Below are 20,227 nucleotides of genomic sequence, written 5' to 3'. Positions count from 1 at the left end.
AATATGATAGCTCAACTTTTTATATGCAGTATGATAGCTATGGTATAAGCTATTATTGTTCCGATCGAAAAGTGATTTGATACAGCTCTCTTCATCTCTGCACGACTAATGCAATCTACAGGCTGTAAAGAAATACGTATACAAAATTTAAAGTGTGTAGAGGAGATACAATGAAACATTGTTTTGTGTGACAAAATGTCAGCTGGCCGCGGTGGCCAAGCGGTTCTAGGCGCTTCAGTCCGGAACCGCGCGACTGCTACGGTCGCAGGTTCGAATCCTGCCTCGGGTATGGATGTGTGTAATGTCCTTAGGTTAGTTAGGTTTAAGTAGTTCTAAGTTCTAGGGGACTGATGACCTCAGAAGTTAAATCCCATAGTGCTCAGAGCCATTTGAACCATTTGAACCAATCTAATTCCATCAGCATCACCTGATTTAATTCAGTTACCTTCGATGACTCTTGTTTTACTTTTGTTGACGGTCGTCTCATATTCTCCTTTCAAGACACTGTCCATTCCAACAGAATTACAATACCGTCGGAAAACCTCGAAAATTTATTTCTTCTATTTAAACTTTAATTCCTTTTCCATATTTCTCCTCGTTTTCCTTTACTGCTTGCTCAGTGCACAGATCGAATGACACGGGGAATAGACTGCGCTATGTCAGACTGATTTCTCGAGCACTGCTTCCCTTTCATGTCTTTCGATTCTTATAACTGTATGCTTGTTTTTTTTTTCCCCCTGACGTTGCAACTTAAAACCAACGAAATAACGACCGTTTTCAAACGAGTAGACGGTCTGTTTTGGTTGAAGACTTTCCTTTATACATATCTACGACTTCGGCATTCAGCCATTAATCATTGCGTGACACATGGAACGTGGCCTTGAGGGTCGTTAGCACTCTTGTTGCCTTGCCTTCCAACGTGGTCTCTCCGCAGCGTGAAGACGCTCGTTTGTGCGTGTCTGTGAATGAAGGGATGAGAAGGTAAAAGAGGGTGTGTAATATTTTGTGAAAAGGAACAAAGAAATGTCATCGAGCGCCGTATTATCTTTTTTTGATTTAGTCAGGGTGTGTTCATTTTTAACAATTACAATTTTATTGAGAAAAGTGAAAGGTGTTCTTCTCGTTTCGTAGGGACATACGACATTAATTCGATTTGACCCAAACAATCAAAAAGACAACACCATAATCGTAGCCGTAGGCGATCGCTGTGGAACGTGCGGTCAGGATACAGGAAGTGCTGATGTGCACGTTGTAGTGAAAGCAGCAGTGTAAACGGAAAGTCAGGAAGGCAGTCCACATTGATAAAACCCAAAACGTGTTTATCCTGACAACGGCTGTAGGCTGCGGGTGGCATCCATCAGTTCTGCGGGGACGCCACCGGCGTACGCATGCATAAACATACATACAGTAAGCCACTAGCACACCAGTGAACGCTTCTTACAAACACAGTAAAATTGTTGAGCAGTCAGTCATCAACATGGAATACGCACGTGAAATACTGTCTAACAGTGCGCTGCTTCTGTACACCTAGTTTCTGGAACAAATCCTCAGGAAGAAGGCCGAGTTGTCGGATGGGAAGAAACCGGAGGAGGAGATTAGTGTTTAACGTCCCGTCGACAACGAGGTCATTAGAGACGGAGCGCAAGCTCGGGTGAGGGAAGGATGGGGAAGGAAATCGGCCGTGCCCTTTCAAAGGAACCATCCCGGCATTTGCCTGAAGCGATTTAGGGAAATCACGGAAAACCTAAATCAGGATGGCCGGAGACGGGATTGAACCGTCGTCCTCCCGAATGCGAGTCCAGTGTGCTAACCACTGCGCCACCTCGCTCGGTGGATGGGAAGATGTCGCAAGAATGTCGCGGTACCAGTACCCAACAACTATTGTTGCCGTCATCAGCTGCGAAAGACACGCGGTGATGTTACTCGCTACCGTGTTTGCTGGAACATTTACTTTACGTAGCACTTTTTTCAAAGTGCCTCTTGTGTCGTCTCCGAACGGCAGGTTCCTCATATGAGCACATCTGTGTGCAGGATATGTGGGAAACATGCGTGCAAAGCACTACTTTCTAATCCCTACTCAAGCGTGGTTTGTCATTGTTGCAAAGACAGTACTTTTGTGTCTTGCAGTCATAAGGCGTCGACACGTTGTGTGTAGGTAAAACACATACAAACTTCGTTTAACGTCCTCTGAAAACGACAAAATTCTGTATACGAGAACGCAACACTTTCTTTGATGCAGCCGGTTCGCACAGTACCGGAACTGCAGACGGCAGGCACTGGAGAAAGTGAAAAAAAGAGAGAACGCCCCAGACGCTGGGTGTGACGCAATCAGCCACGCGACTGTTCCAGCGCTTCAGTTGCCGTCAGAAGCACGCCGTCCTTCAATTGTCTCACGATCAGTTCTTCGTCCGTTGTTGTCGGATTCATCTACTTCGCTACCAACACAACGCGTGTGGATCCTGAGTTCATAGTGTAGCGGTTCACTTTACGCACATGTACGCTGTGAAGGTACAGTACTTTTTAGGCCGCGAGGATCTACCACTATTGGTAGATTAGAACAACGATTTCCTGATCATGGAAGTGGATGATGATTTCGGTTCGCCTTTACGCGCGCGCGGGCGCAGTATGGTGGTGGCAGAAACGAAGAGGTGATTTCGCACCGAATACATTGGCAAGTTTGTAATTACAGAGCAGTGCCGAAGTCTGCTTTGCAGTGTCGTAATAGCCGTCCGTATCTTTTATCTGCGCACTTTGGCTGCCAACTTTAGACGCGGCGCTCAGAGAGACAAAGAACGCGTCGATAACGAATCACGACAATGTCGCAGCGACGCAGACCGCCTGACGCCAGTGTACTAACAGTGTTCCTGTATTTTACTTTTAAATCCTAATATGGCCTATTGAAGCTGAATCCGGTTCTAGTAGTAACTGATTAAAAACATGATCCACATTGTATTGTCGCACTGTTGAGCACACAAATCAAACAAGGCACCAGGAACCTTCGTCAAATTATTGCAATGTTGTTGCTGTAAACGACACAATCACATGAGCATTCCACAACCAATGGGCATCTTCAGATTAATGGTACATGCTGCAAAACGGGCCCCATTTCCTTTAGTCTGAATGTGATCACTGACTGGTGAAACCGGTTTCAGTACTGTGAAATGTATCTGTGAGAGTGTGGTATAAAATATAGAAAATAAAAAGAAACGAAACATTTAATTGTCTTTGGTGCTTCGTTCTCTGTAGCGATATGCAACTACTACAAAACCTACGCGTGCTGAGTAGTAGCTTCCGTGATCTGGAGTAGCAGACCATTATAGATCTGGCTCTTGCTTCTGCAGGGCGGTAGCCATTGTCTCTCCTCAATTTGCAAGCCGTAACATCGTGTGAAATCTGTACTGTTCACCGTGTCTGAACTACATGTTTGTTGTCTTCCTGAGGCGCTGACGGGAAACCAAGCCAGCGGCTTCCTGAAGTTTGTGTGGAAAATCAGCCTAAAGACCGAAACCATTGCCCTACCTCCATGGTGGCGGAACATACGAAAAAAGCAGGTGCTGTTGATAAATAAGAGATTAACGTCTGTTTCTACCGTATATAGCATACATGTTTAAATCTGATAAGCTATTAATTTCAGAGCTAATATGGTCATCATCATCATAACGAAAGAAGTCTAGCACTGAAACATTTTTGGTTCCAAACCGATCAAATATAACATTATTACATCAATATACGTGGCGTATCGTAAATAACATCGAAAACTGATACTGGTAAAAATATGCGACGATAAAAGCAAAAGTTTTGCAGTAAACATGGTTGCGCAAACGAGCCGTTTGCGAGATAATTGTGAATCTGTGCTTAAGAAACGCCACTGACTTCAGAACTAATTACTACGAATATATATGAAATGTAAAATTGCGGTTTAGACTCATCTAACTGGACTCAAATTTCACTGTAACATGAAATACAATACTGCTTCATCACTTCACATGTTACAAATCACTGTCTGTACATTGGTACCCGTCAGACGAAGTCTTTCACGTGTCATCGTTGCATTTGGATGCAATACTGCATTCATCTCTGCAGAGAGTTACGAATTCTTTCAAACGCCCCTGAATCATCATGTGTATTTTGTTAGACTGTAGAATCTGCTGCTCCAGGTCTTCAACCTGTAATGGAACTGGTCAATGTATCTCTTTTGTTTTCGTCACATATTGACGAATCTGATACAAATTAGTTCAAAACACAGTCGTATTAGATCGAAATTGTAATTCTGCATTTACCATAATTCTGATATTACAACCGACATGACCATACGTTTTATAAACAGAAATAAAGCTTGAAGCTAACATAAGTTTAATTATTTTATAAGAAACATACTTATATTTAAAGTCATGAATATTTAAAATTCAAACTATGGTAATACCTACTGTTTCTATCATTATCATGATAAATTAATCAAATGTATCTCTGTTTACATCGACTGTATACACAACAGAGTATACTGTGCTCATCGTAAGAATAAACACGATATAATCTTCCGCATTTGGTGGAATCTCATTGGATTTCCTATTAAGTGGACCGTAAGCAAAGCTGTCTGGAGTACAGACAAGTGCAATAATAAGGATACGCTTTATGCTGTGCGTTACGCGCAGATCGACTGGGCGATAATACAGAACAACAGCTTTACCGGCGTATCTAACTCGAGCAGCACTGTCCAGCCTTCAGGTGCAACTAATCTGTAGTGATATAAACAGTTGCAGCTAAGACATAAAAACAGACGATCAGAGAAACAACATAGCTTCGAATGTCATTTAATTGCAATAATACGGCGGCAGCTGTAAAAATTAAGCATTTGTATGACGTGCTCGATGCTTTGAAAATTATTGTTTTTCGTGTTTCTACGCCTCTTATCACTCTGCCTCGTGTGAGACCACATCTGTGGTCATTTTTGTCGTAAAAATTAACTTAATTTTTCTTAATTTAGAAAACCTTCGTTGACCATCTTTTATAAAATATTGATAATTACGAATTTATATTATTGCACTGAAAACTGTAATTTTGCATACAATATGCAATTGGAAACAAGAGGCCGTGAATTTTTCATAAAAAATATGATTAGATATGCGTTAATCAGCAAACATTTGATGGATTTTTCATTTAAAAGATATAGGTATTCCAAACTGAACGAAAAAAGGAACATAACGAGATCTGAACCACGGATCCATGGACTGTACCAGATTCCCCGTTCTTCAATACTACTGATCAGCTATACACCCATTAAAAAAAATATCTGAATTGTATTAAATGCAATTCCTCGGGAAACTTCAAGCTGATTATTTCGGTAAATTTGTGAAAAACATTAAGAACAACTTGTTTCTCGACGCTTTTTAACGGTGTTGCACGCGTGTGTTTCGCTACGGAGCAGGAAGCATCATCAGCTATTTTCACAATGAGTATTAATAGCGCGATAATCAGAGCACAACAGTCCAGAGACTGCGACTATAAACAATTTTTGAAATAAAAACTACATCGCTAAAGTGTGATTAAGAAAAACTTTCATGGTTGTTAACACATCAGAATACTTTAAAGTTTCATTTACCTTAATTTAGTAATAAGATATTTAATACATAAGTAGGACCTATTTTCAATTTCATAACACCAGTGTGCTTGTGCTACGGCTGCTGACTAATTATCGCGTCTGTGTTTGTTTACATCACGTTTATTCTTATGATGAACAAAGTATAGAAACATCTGTGGAGTGAATATTGCGTTCTGCTCATGTTGTTAAGATTAGGGTGGAATTGTGATTCCGGAACGATATTGTTTGTTTAAGGTCATTTCACACTGACTATCACATCACGTCAAGTCAATTCATGTCACGCCAAAACATGACGTAGTACACTGAAAATGGCGGCATTCACTCAGATCATGGACCGTCACACTACGGTACTACATGTCAAGGTTCCTCTGGTAGAAAGTTTCGGTGGTACTGTCGTGGCTCATATCCTAACCTATTTTCACCGCATTCATGCCTGTAATGGTAATGGATTTCGTGCTTCTGCGTCTTCGCAGCCTTTATTTTTATTATTATGCTTTGTTTTCGTGGCAAATTGCAAATTTTCCTTGATGATTTGGATATTTTCTCCACTGAGTGGTCTCACACGAACGAGATCAGATATCTGAAAGCGAAAAATTATTGAGGTTTTACAATAACAGATCAGAGCTGACACAATTTACACAAATAAGAACACAAGGTTACTTAGCGATTTCCCTTAGATAACATTTTGATTGAGATCGTCATGTTTAATGAAGGAGAAAAATACAGTTGTTTATGACATTATTAGTTACGTAACGGAAAAACATAATGAATAAGCTAAGCAGACACAATTTATTCCTTTATAGCTATTGTTTGATGTGTTTGTATGTATATTTTTCGCTTGCAAGTAAAGTCGATGTTTTTAAATGCTGTTACACCTTTAAGCACATTTCCAAACAAAACTGATCAAGAAGTTTGCTTCGACAATAGATAAACTTTGTCGTTTTTAGTTCCTCAATTTGGATACCATACTCTGACTTTTTGTGTCAATGATGGTGACTCACAACCTCACCTCCGCCGTTCGGTACTGGACTACTCGAAGTGACGTGACGAGACATGACGTGATGGACAGCGTAAATACACGCTGACGTAACGGTACCGTGAAGTGATGCCCGTCTATTTTCCCTTCAAAGCTAAGAGCCCACTTTATTCCAGGTATCAAATTCAAATTTTTATGGTGTCTTCAAAACGCCTGTACCAAATTCACAACACCTACTAGCGATATAATGACATTTAAAAGTTGTAGGACGCATTATGGATAAATCTACGCCGTCCTGAGATCACGTTACCACGGTGGCCGTGGTACTATTAACTCAAAATTAGTCAGTGCGTCTCAATGCTCACTCCAGAGATATTTCTACTCTACGATATACACACATCTTTGTGCTTAAATTGTCATATCTCTGTTCTTGTCGACATTACTGTGTTTAACGTTTAGGCGCGAGTGAGTTATACTCGTTGCTTGTAGTAGCGAGTTATAAGGAATAAGATGTGTTGAAAGAGCGTTGTGGAATGTACTGGATACAGAAAAATTGTTTTAAAAAGAATATACAATTCTGCACGACTTATTATTTAATTAATGTATGGAGTTAGAAAATCTGGAGACCTTTTCTGTAGTCAGTGCAAAAACGAATCAACTACTGAGATTACTGTGCCATGAAACCACAATGATCGTCAAGAAACAAGCTAAGTTAGCAACATTTCCCCACTATAATTATAGAAGACAATTAACTGTCCTACTCACTCTTTAGTTCATACTTTACCTAGCTGAACATTTTCTGATCCCAACGTGAACGCAGCTGTTGCGTGTCTTTGAACAGTTGACACTAATAATAATTTTCGAACATTTATTAAACAGTATAATGAGGGTGACGGGCCACAGACTGTAGTGCTGAACAAAGCGCTTTTGATATGATCCAGATACAAAAATCCAGAGTATTGAGGTGTGGTGGTTCTGAAACCAATTACAGGCCATGATCGACTTATCCATTACGAACAATATTTGCGCTTTAGGTGTCGTCTTACACCAGCAGCAAAACGTGGCGGTGTCCCTGAAAGCATCTTCCATATTTTTCAAACGCGGAAATCATTCTATAATGACCTTGCGGTCTATATTACCCACTGTATCCGCACCCGGCAATCGTGTACGTTCGGAAATGTGCTCAAAGAGATCAGTCACGTAAAACGTCTGCCGATTCTTCCGAATAAAGTATTCCAAGTTGTTATCAAGGGCGACCGCTACATTTTCAATACAGGCTAGCCATTAAATCACCGTTTCGTCCAACAGTAATTAATGAAGTATCAGAAATGAATGATTATCCCATATTCTAAAACAAATTCTTCTCCGCCCCCTCCCGTCCTCATAAATTTATTACGCCAATAAAACTAAAATTCTATTTAAAACAGATCCGAGATGTGCTTCGCAAGATACTTTAGGGGCTGGCTTACTCATTTAGCCAGACACACTACCACACGGACAATAATTTGACGTATTTCTATATCCCTAAGCATCTGCGTACATGGTAATGTACGTGAAGATGACGGCAGTAGTAAACACTTTGCGAATAAAATCCTGTATCGATGGGTATCCGCAATCAAAATTAGTTAGAAGTTAACGGACTAAGTCAAGCTTGTGATTTTCTAATTACATTATGAACTGTCATAATAATTATCATTGCTGTTCAAGTCACTGTTATTACTCTTTCGGCACGGAATGTCGCTACATTGACTTGAATGGAAAAATACGAAAAGATTTCGTAAAGTAATTTATAGATTATTATGGTAGGCCAAGTAACTATTATTGAACGCTGCCCTACACTTCAAAGTGATGCACATACATGACACTAGTTTCCAAAATGTCTTCTCCCAAGTTGTTGTTTGAGGTTGTCGAAAAGATGGAAATCCCGTGGGGAAGATCTGAACGTCCTGACCAGTATCAGCCACGTCTCTTCGACCTGTTGACATCTTTTCACTATAGCTGGCCGCGACATTTCATTTGGTCCATATATAACCAGAATTTCGCGGTGAATCTGCTCGCAATTTAGACATTTGATCCAAAAGAATCTTACTGTCCCGCGTACTTCAACACTGGATTGCGTTTCCAGTTACAGCGCCACTTCAATCGCACACTCCATGCGCCTGTTATCCGTACCGCTGCGGAACTGTCTGCAGGAAACCAGGAACTTGTACTCCCTTCTGACAATGCGCCATTCTTGTTGCGCAATGGTCTTAGCGTGAGACGGTACGTGTAATTTACTTTCTTTAGTTCCTGCGTAGATGCGTTGTTGACATCTGCACAGGCTCAAGATCACGACATGCCACTTTCCCCTTTTGCGAACAATTACGTGTACAACCTGTTTCTGTCGTACCAGACGCTGCCTTACATTTTGTTCATTCCTCTTTCTTTTGTAATAGCAGAGCTCACTTTCACAATTACTGAAATAATTATATGTCGATATAAAGACTGTTCTATGATACACCGTCCATTGCAATCTTCGCTTCTTCGTCTGACCCCTGCTACTGTGTCTCATACGACGTAAATAATGTACGGTATAAAATCAGTGAAATCTACAAACGTTTCTCATAGATATATTTACAAGCAAAAATGCAATGATTATTACATTGAGAAGTGTAGTACATTAACACGATTTAACGTTATTGTGAATCAACGTACATTTGATAAATGAAAAATATCATTAGTATTTAATATTATACAATATATATCGACAAACTATAACACGACTTCATTTGACTTCACGATGTTTCGGACAGATTTCACAAAAAAAATCACAAATTCCGTTTCAGTAATTACGATAATAATCAAACTCATGGAAGTGTTATGGAATCAGATAAGCTATGTTGTATTAGTCATCAGCAGTCTCTCGTTCTTAGCAGTGGAACGCAAATTACAAGGTCAGTTTTCAAGAGACGATAATTTAGGCAAGGAACAAACCGACCGCCAGAGCTCCGGTGTACCAACGGTTTGATCTCTTTTACAAAAGTTTAATATCCGCGGAGGCGGACAAAAGGCTTGCGGGTGAGAATGTGGATAAAGGGACTTGCGGGTGCCGTGCTGATAGTATTTCTGTCACCCGCGCAGGGCCCTGCATATAGAACCGCCGGACATCAGACAGGCGTAATGCCCAGTGGAGCACCTGTTACTTTTAAGATCAAATAACCTCGCGGGAGAAGTATTCAAATATCCATCCGGTCATCTTGATTCGTGCTTCGTACACCGCTGCAGAAGAATTCTAGGACAGTTCCTAAAGCCATGACCGCTCCGCTCCCGCTTCGTTCTCAAAATCAGGTATCTAAAGACCCCTCGTCGATGGTAACTTGAACTCTGACCTTCCTTCTTTACTTTATTTTTCACTCTGCTGCGCAATTACAGCAGGAGGACGATGCGGAGACCAGAAATATACGGCATGTTCTATTTTCTTAATCAGATGCCCACGTCATGAATAGCCAATGAGGAGGTGCAGTGTTGCAGCATTAAGGACTCTTGTAGCACACACACTCCGGGCAGCCGGTGACGTTTATGGCTTCTCATCAGACATAAAACCGCGCACAGCCTTCAGAGGCTGCAGAGGGGAGCGCTTTAAAATAAATGCCACGTCGTTAACTCACCTGGCGAAATCGACGATCACTCTACGCGCTGAAGACGTCCGGGCTCCGCATGCTCACTTCCTGCGGGAGACGGAAAACACATGATAAGATACTTAGCTCATAAAACAGGAATCACTTTTATGTAAACAAATTAATTACACAGACCACGCCTTAAACAAATAACTTGTTTAGTTAGCTTTAGTCATTTTAGTTTTCAAATGCAGAAATAAACGAACAGCTGCGCGTTCAGCTGCGGAACGCTAGTAAAGACGCCGTCTCCAAAAGGATCACGCACCGCAATAGAACTGTCTATTTGACGACGGTTTACACAAGTCCAAGCTGTAAGTGTTCGCGGTTGGGACTAAAACTAAAACTCTTTATAAGACAGCTATCCACGTCCAGAACTGTAACGCACAATACACTGAAAAACTATGTTATTTACGGAACTGTTTCACAGATAACTGAGCATTCATCTGGAAATTTAATTGATATGATACAAACCTGGAGATGATGTATGTCCAACATACTCTCATTACTGTGACTTTTCCCAGACTCCTACTGGAAATCTAAAAGTTCAAATACAACTCTTCACTTCCGCTTTAACACTGCTGTTGAGCACAACAGGAAATCCTCGCTGCTATATGACTCGACGAAGTAAACTGTAGACGCAGCCGTAGCGACAACCAAGTCACTCGAATACGTAAAAAAAGTAGTTTTCTGAAAACTAGCATTGCAAGGACGAAAAGCAATAACGGAAAATGTCTTCACGGACAAGCGCTGCTGCCTAGTTAGCATCATTGCATCTAATGGCGAAGAGCAGGAGTAAGGTGTGACAGTGCTGATTGAAAAAGTGACGGAATGTGCTTTGAAAAGCAAAAGTTGAGTAAGGTGATGGTGAGTGAACTACAGGAGGGACACGACGTCAAGCAGATGTGTACCCCAAACAAGTAGCAAAGTGTACAGAAAAAACATTTCAGTCCCAGGCTGAAGGCGTGTGGAACCTAGAAAGTTATTTCAAACAATGATTTCACACATAGTCGCTCGTTTCAGAAAAACTGATACAGTGAACGATTGTGAATGTTCGACATTAGGTGACGCCTCAATCGAAAATATCCCTGCAATTTTGCTTTGTTCACAAAGAAAAGTCGATACGAAAACTGTGTCAGCGAACTGCAGTGTTTTACGGGAGTGTTCACAGAACCACAAAGAAGCTGAAACTACGTCCGTTTCGCATTCACGTTGTGCATGAGCTTCGTGAACCTGACAGAAGAAAAAACTACATTACTGTCAATTGTTTCTGCGTTTTATTCGCAACAGTGTTCCGGTGTTGGATTATGTTTTGTACTCTGATGAAACGGTAAGAACGACAGAGTTTGGAGTTCAGAAAATCCTCACGTTTTCGATGAGATCATATTACAGTTACAGAAGGTTGGAGCTTGGAGTGCAATTTAGCGCCAGAGAACTGTAGGCTCATTTTTTTCTGCGAAACGAATAGAGTTGAACGTTACCAGATCATCGTAATGCAGTTCGCAGCATTGTTAGAGGCTGATGAACGACATGGCTGGCTGCAGCAAAATAGTGCAACAGCGCACACAGGGAATAGCAACACGATAACGTTCCGTGACTTCTCTGGAGGACACATAATTTCACTGACCTATGGCCGCCTAGATTATCAGACTTACGCCTTCCGAATTTTTTCTTCGGGGACATCTGACGGATAATGTCTACAACAACAACCCTCATACAGTCGACCAACTGAAGCCGAACATCGAAGGCGAAATAGCCTGAATAAGTGTACCAACCACCCAAAAGAAACGTGTTGAGGTGTGTTTTGCAACACACAGAGTGCATTTCCAGCACCTGTTATGAGAAAATACTTATTGTGAATGTACTCATTACAATTACGTCAATAAAGAATTAAACTTTTTGAATTTAGTGTTGAATAAGTCCCAGCTGACCTTGTAGTTTTACTGACAGCCAGTGAAGCGTCGTGAGCAGCAAGGATAAGTTGGATGTACTGTATGTTCTGTTTCCGTTCTTTTCCTATTTGGTCTACAACTTTACTTCCCCCGTTTGTGCTCCAACATCGAGGGATTACTGTGAAAAACTTACAAAGAATTTACGATTCGAAATATTGGCCATCGCTGGCTACTATTTTCTTCCATCTTTCGGGCAGCATACAAGTCTCGCGGAGAAAGAACTGGGCGTCTTTTGATGGAATCCACGAATTGATGCAATTTTGCACTTGTTCATAGAACCAAAGCGCTGGCCAGCCAGGCCGTGCGCCACTGTTCGACAAAGGTGGTAGTCTTAGGGAGCAACGTTTGGAGAATACGGCGGGTGTGGTTGGACATCCCATTTCAACGTTCTCAAGTATGTTTTGACGGGTTATGCGACATGGGGGTCGAGCACCGTCATGCTGCGAAATCACCTCTTCTTGTCTATCGCTTTAACGTGACCGCTTGTCTTTCACTGCTTGGCGGAAACGCATCAATTGCTTTCGATAACGATCTACTGTGATTGTTTCCGTTGGGTTCAGTAGCTCCGGAAAGCTTCTATCTTCCACCGCCAAAACAGTCTTCGTCGTCAAAAATCACTGTTCTTGAAGCGTTGAAATAGTTCTCTCGACGTCCTTTCACTAATAGGTGCCTCACCATAGGTATTACCCAGCATTTTATGAGCCTCAGCCGTAGATTTCTTCGTGTTACAGCAGAAAATTAAAATTTTCCGCAAATGACGAGAGCTGGGTTCGTAAGTTGACATTTTCAATCGAGAATAACTTTATGATGCAATCACAGATCGATTAGTATTTTAATGGCGTTGAGTTTACACGTGCGAAAGCTCATTGTACACACGACCTACAGCGTGCACCACCACTTGCCGCTACTGCCATCTACTGCAAAACGGCAAAATCAAAATTGTGGACCTAATAATTGGCCAATTAATGTAGTGGCGCATATAGAGGCGACAGCGCTCCACTTCTGAGATTACTGGAGTGTCCAGTGTTACTGGCAGCACGACTCTGCTGGCGCCCTTGCCAGGTGCTAGAAGGCCGGCTCGGCTGACGGATCCGCAGGAAACGGGATCCGCAGTCCGGGAGGCAGACGACGCTGCCCCCAGGCTTCACACTCCAGCCCGCCGTTTCGTAACTCGTCAGCCAGCTGCGCTTTCACTCTCGCTGCCTGCAGTGAAACTGATGCTACCTGCTACCTGAAACGCACCGCATTAGCCGCCTACTGTCGGCTACGTGGGCTTTCCCATCGTGGTGTCTCCGACCTTTTAGCAGGTGCCGCAGGTACCATGGGACTTCCGACCAAGCAGTCTGCACAGTGAATCTTCCAACCAGAGTCTCCCCCCCCCCCCCCCCCCCCGAAAAAAAAGCTTATTTACGCCAGTCGTTCACGAGCAGAGGGTGTGCTGTCACCAACAGCCAAGTAGTTCCCTCGCCGACAGCCTTCGTTTGCATATAATTTCGTAGGCCTAAGCTACAACAACGAAACGGAAGCCGTGTTTTCCCTAGGGCGGACATCGTTACTGAGTGCACACAAAATGTGCTGAGTGCTGCGTGAACTCCGAACGGAGTAAGTGCCGAGGACGTTTAAAAATTAAAAATGGTTGAATCATGGCAATATACTTGCTCACCTGATGAAGCAGATGTGTAGATTAAAAAATGAGTGCATAACTGAAGGAAAAGAGTTCACAAAGAAAAGATAGTCTGTTTTCCAAATTTCTAGAGAGGAATTACAAGATTTCCTAGATAAAGGTTTAGATTTCAGAACAGAAAGCAGGTCAGCAACGGTCGTAATATCATCTGTCCTTTTTTTTCTTATTATAGATGTGGATTTCAACTGACAGTGCTACTATACTGCGTTATACATACTGAAGCAGACTTAACGTAATTATAACAACACGTATTCCAATACAACTCAGGCATGTGCAAACATTAGTCCAACACAGGAAGTACAATCATTCCTGCTGTGTCTTTCAATCCTGCATACTCGGTTCGCTAGACAAACAAACAATTCGTATTAATGAGTTTTATTATAACAAGATAATTACGATACTTAACGTTAATAGATGTGTTGCAAGCAAAGAACGACATACAAAGTAATCAGTCTTCTTCCGAATAGACAAACACAAGTCAATGCTACGTAGAGAATGCTAATGATCGGGGCTACGATGCCTCGGCTAACGAAGTGGCTAACGCTGAAGCTGCCATCGAAGTGCGGTGCCACCAGTCGGGCGCTAATGTCCTCTTCACATAGGGGCCGCTGCTGTCGCGTTGTCCTCCTGGAGGGAGGTATTTGTCCTTCCCGACTGGCGTGCCGGCGCTCACTTTACTCCGCAAGAACTCCCATGGAATCGAACATGATGGTTTAGATGTTGTCGCAAATATGCCACATTATGAGAACTGCAAGACTCCATTGCGTAAAGCAAGAAGAAGCTACTTGGACGGCCCAGAACCTTGGCACTATACGTGGTGAAATACCCGAAACTTGTACCGCAAAAATTGCGGAACTGAAAAGCGCTATTGATGTCCGGTTTTCAAAAAATGGTTCAAATGGCTCTGAGCACTATGCGACTTAACATCTGAGGTCACCAGTCCCCTAGAACTTAGAACTATTTAAACCTAACTAACCTAAGGGCATCACACACATCCATGCCCGAGGCGGGATTCGAACCTGCGACCGTAGCGGTCGTGCGGTTTTAGACCGAAGCGCCTAGAACCGCTTGGCCACTGCGGCCGGCTCCGGTTTTCACAGAATAGTTTGGCAGTCAGCGGCTCGTATTGTTAGCCAATAAACAGTTTCTACGTATTTTTGTGCAGACATACACTTTTTTAGTTGGAACAATGCGTATTGACATTAACAAACTAAAAATTGGGTAAATTGGAATGTCAGTGGTGTTTGTTGCAGGATTCTATTGCGAGGAGTGTATGAGAATTTTGAATAGTTTGTGCCACTCAACTAGCGTAGTTGCCAGGTATGATGTTGGTATGTTTCCTTACGGTGTGCTTTGTGCTTTCTGAGATCTTTGCGACTTGCTAGTCAGTTAGTCCGTGACAGTCCAAGCAATAGTAGGTCGTGAGTGGACGATGGGATTTACCTATGCAGAAAAAGCTGACGTGCTCGTGATGTATGATGAGCGTAGGAAGAACGCAGTTCGTTCTTGTACTGTTATGCGGCAATATACCCCAATAGAAGTCAATCACCTCGACAGTTATTTATCAACCTCTTCAACCAGTTAGGCGAAAGTAGTAAACACCTTGATGACGAAATAACAGAAGGAAACACATGACGATAGAAGAGGGGGAGTTAATGTTCTTGCTGATGTTGCAGTCGATCCACACGTTAACTCCCGCGCAATCGCACGAGGAAGTGGCATGAGTCATGTAAGTGGTCCTAGGGGTATTCTCCACCGACACAGGTTCCATCCCTATCACATCTCTCTCCATCAATGGCTGGATGGAAACGATTGTGAGAATCGTGTTAACTTCTGTAAATGGGCATCAAGTATCTTGTTTAGTGATGAAGCTACATTTACCAATTATGGCCAGGCAAACCGCCCAGACTTGCGCTATTGGTCTGTTGACAGTCCCCGTTGGCTTCGTCGGGTGGGCACGGAATGTCAATGTGTGGTGTGGGATAGTGATCATCAATTCGTAGGTCCGTTTTTGATAGAAAGAACACTGAACGCGCACAAACACTGCAGACAGTTAACATACCATCTTCAACGGATGCAAGAAGTGCTACGGCACGGTTCCCAAATCGTTGGACTGGACACAGGGACCTGTACCTCGGCCAGCCCGTTCCCCGGATCTGACGCCTGTAGACTTTTTCCTGTGGGGAAAGCCGAAAGACGCCGTCTACAAGGACATACCAACTACACCCGATGATATGCAACGACGTATCACTGCAGCCTGCTCGAACATCTCCGCTGAAATGCTAGCACGTGTGCAGCAGTCGTTCCGTATTACAATTGAAGAGCGTGTAGCAGCTGCCGGTGGTCATTTTGAACACATGGTCAGTTTGAACACATGGTCAGTTTTCTTGTTACTGGTCAGAACTCACATAACTAATGTATTCTTTAGTGTATGCTACCACAGGTACTGTACAAAATTCGGTGTGGAAACTTTTTAAAATACGGTATCTTATAAACGACTCACACTACAATCCTGCAAAAAAAAAAAAAAAAAAAAAAATTCCACTGACATTCTAATTACCTTACTTGTAGTTTGTTAATGTCCATAAGCATTATTCCGTTAAAAAAGTGTATGTTTGCACAAAAAACACAGTTTATTAGTATTATTAGACTCTGTTTATTGGCTATGAGTATGCGTCCCGTACTATCAATCCATTCTGTGAAAACCGAACATCAATAGCACTTTCCATTTTTGTAATATTTTTGCTACAAATTTTAGGTGATTCACTCTATGTAATTCGGTGATTCAACTGAGCGAGGATATTTTCAAATTAACTGGAGATAATAGTTATTTGAAAACTGACGCTGGGTCTATTCCTGACAAATGAATTCTGTTGTTCGATTGTGAAGAAGCTTACAAAATCGTCTGCGAAAATAAAACTGTTCGAAACAGTTCAGACAACTGCACACAATACAGGTTATCATCAGAAGGACAGAAGGAGGGAGAAGGTTATTTGCTTTACTCGCAGACAAAAATAAAAATACAAATGAAAGCATTCTTTCTGGATTGAAAAATAAGAGGCCTGGATGGCTACCGATAAATGGAACGCTAAACTCGAAATAGTTACAATCAAACATCCCTTTCCGGTTGTCATTTCTGCTTCAACCAGTGTCTGTGGAAGGAAATACTAGAACTGGGACTAGCGGAGGCATACAGAGATTGAGAAGCAGTCCGACTGTTTTGCCGCATGTTGCTGCAGTGGCACATCTTCCACCAAACAGTGTTGATGAAGCGTGGATTGTAATAATGGAGCACATGTCCAGTGGAGAAAAGGTCACTGGATTCGCAGGCTATAAGATAAATTAATGAATGGAAAATCCTAGTATACCGATTGAAATGTGAAATGTTTTTAAAGAATGGTAGAGGACCTCTTATTCTGTGAAGGTTGCACAGGAAACTAAATTCCTCATTAAATCAAAAACCTCTAACCGTATATTTTGTAGCGAATAAGCTGAGGGAGAAGGAGTCAATGCTATATTTGAAATTAAAAACGACATGCAATCTATGGTTTTCTTACAAAAATTGAGTGAGAAATTAAAATTCATAACATAAGACAAGAAGTTTAATCATTTGCTGCAGAACGTTATCGAAAAAAAGTAAAAAGAAAAAACAAAAGAAATAAAAGAAAGGAAAAATAAAAAACAAAACAAATAAAAATAAAATATACAAATTACAAATACTTAAATATGTGTACATATTATGCGCACAGACAGTCCTAAGCCGGGGAAAATGGAAAGCTATGTTCCTACTACAAAACGGTCAGCTGGGCCTCACCCACTGTTTCGGTTTCCTCTGACGGCAAGAAACTCTACAGCTAATTATCTACGGTCCATAATTCACGTTGACATCACGGGCTGCATAGCCCACGGTCGGAAATCCCACGAGACCCCACTGTCTGTCTCTTCCACTGTAATGTAATGGCCACCTGCACTACACACATTATACGACGCCGACCTCTCTTCTTACGTTCATGCTAGATAATTGCACATGTCTGGTTGCGAGCCGCCACTGACTTCAGCATGAAATATTGTAATAGCCAGTACAAATGTGTCTCAAACGTAAACTTTTCCATTACGGCCCCCCAAATTGGGCAGCATGTTACATGTTACTATTTACTGTACACTCATGCCTGCTGCATTTGGAAGCGATACTGCAATCGTCTCTGCAGGCAGTTCAAAATTCTTTCAAACAGCCCTGATCATCTGGTAAATCTTGACAAGACTACAATTTTTTGCTCCATTCTTCAACCGTATCAATGGAAGCACTATAAACTTCGCTTCGGACATGTCCTCAGACTGAAAAATCGAGATGACTTATATCAAGTGACCTTGGAGGACAAAGTACAGGCCATGCTCGAGCTTTCATATTTTGGACCAACATTAGGTGCTTTTCTACATCAGCAGCAAATCCTCCGATGCTCCATCGTGCACCTAAAACATTCCCCAACCATGAGTCTTAAGAAGATTTAAGATCCAGATTTATTTTTTAAGAATGCTATGTAATTGTCATTCACTATCCTCATTCGTTCCATTCTTGAGTTTTGGTCAACGATCAGGGGCTCTTACCAGGCAGGACGGATGACACGGAGAATATTTAACGAGGAACTGAACGCTTAGTCATGAATTCCATTAGTTAGCGCAAGGGCGTGGCATCTTCAGTAGAGGACGCTACAAGAGGTGCTGCGCATTAGGTAGAGCCTTTTTCTCAAAACCCCGAGAGCCCAAGTCATTTCATCTTACATCTCGCATACTTAACACGAACTGGAAAGTTAAAAGAAATTCGGGCGTGTGACGTAACACTATGATCCGATAGGATAGGAACGGAAGGGTTGGAACCGACGAGGAAAGGTTCAAAAATGGTTCAAATTGCTCTGAGCACTATGCGACTTAACTTCTGAGGTCATAAATCGCCTAGAACTTAGAACTAATTGAATCTAACTAACCTAAGGACATCACACACATCCATGCCCGAGGCAGGATTCGAACCTGCGACCGTAGCGGTCGCTCGGCTCCAGACTGCAGCGCCTACAACCGCACGGCCACTCCGGCCGGCGACGAGGAAAGGAATTTGTGAAAAAACCCGTCCCCGTAACCTTGGTCGCTAGTGCACGCCTCTGAGGTGGCGATCGACTCAGAGGTACGGTGGTTCGAACCCAGGTGGTGAAACCTTTTCGCTGCCAGTATTTGGCCGGAAAGGGGAAGAGAGCTGGTGGTGTAACGTTTCTGATCACCTGCCTTCGCACCAATGTCCTGGACTAAATTCCTAACCTCTCCACAATGTCCCATGAGGGCATGTGATACTGTCGCTGGTGCTCCATCCGACAGGTGGAGACGTTAAGCTTGACGGCCTCGTTTGTGCTATTGAAGAGGAGCAGGCTATGTGCCTGCACCGCGTTTTACCCTCTCCCTTCTCTCATCATCACCACACAACACAAACATAACACCACTGTATACAAGCATCAGTTCCAGTCACCTACACTCTACAAATATACTTGCGACACAACTGTGACATGTCCGCAGGGATAGGGCCAATGTGCGCGAGGAAAGGATAGCGTTTCCGACAGATGGCTCAACCCACAACAAAGCCAAACGACATATTAATTTTTGTACAAAACGCTACAAAGAGCAAAGTGTCAGTATGACAGAAGATGTGTTAAGACATCGGAAACAACTTCTACGATACAGGAGGGAGACGTAAAGGGCAAAAACTGTGGAAAAGGCACAGACAGAAATACATCCGACGAATAATTTCAGAACTATGGTTTAACTGCTACTCTGAGATAAGGTTGGCAGAGGAGAGGAAATCCTGACGGGCTGCATCAAACCAGTCAGGATATTGACTGCAAACAATGCCTATCTACCGTCCGCTACATACCATACGTAATACAATGTACCTCTAGACTATTCTAATGAGTAATGGAGGTGGAAGGGGCATATGTTCACTCTGCGAAACGTGTGCCCCGTGAACCGCAAACCGCCTGTTTAGTTCTCCGTATTGTGGGCACTAAATTGGTCTCTAAGTCAATCAGACCCTCCCTCACAACATTCTCTCGAAGGGAAGCGCATAGCTGATTACACTACCTGGCGAGAATTAGCGTAGTTACATTAACTACTGATGCTAACTGGAAGCACACACAGAGGAATGGAAATGCTTCCAAATGCAGGATTGACGCAGTCCTGTGTGTGGTGAGCTGAGAAGGCAACAAGCAGCGTAAGTAATATCGCCAGATAACGATGGCCCTTTGCCGCTACGTCTCGTTATTGTCAAAGGGCCGGAGCCAGGCGGTCGAATAACGATTGGTTTGCATGAGGAGCGCTGTTCTA

At 42.5% G+C, this 20,227-nt stretch overlaps 1 long non-coding RNA gene across 1 annotated transcript in view; it reads right to left on the bottom strand.

Moving 5' to 3' along the window:
• Nucleotides 1-20,227, bottom strand: part of LOC126161625 (uncharacterized) — a 1,324,793-nt gene that overhangs the window by 365,960 nt on the left and 938,606 nt on the right. The window contains exon 5 of the long non-coding RNA XR_007534935.1: nt 10,223-10,282. This is a non-coding gene — a long non-coding RNA (uncharacterized LOC126161625). The remainder of the gene's footprint in view (nt 1-10,222; nt 10,283-20,227) is intronic.

Source organism: Schistocerca cancellata, chromosome 2 (genome assembly GCF_023864275.1).
Source record: "Schistocerca cancellata isolate TAMUIC-IGC-003103 chromosome 2, iqSchCanc2.1, whole genome shotgun sequence".
NCBI lineage: Eukaryota > Metazoa > Arthropoda > Insecta > Orthoptera > Acrididae > Schistocerca > Schistocerca cancellata.
This window is presented reverse-complemented; position numbering and strand designations above follow the sequence as displayed.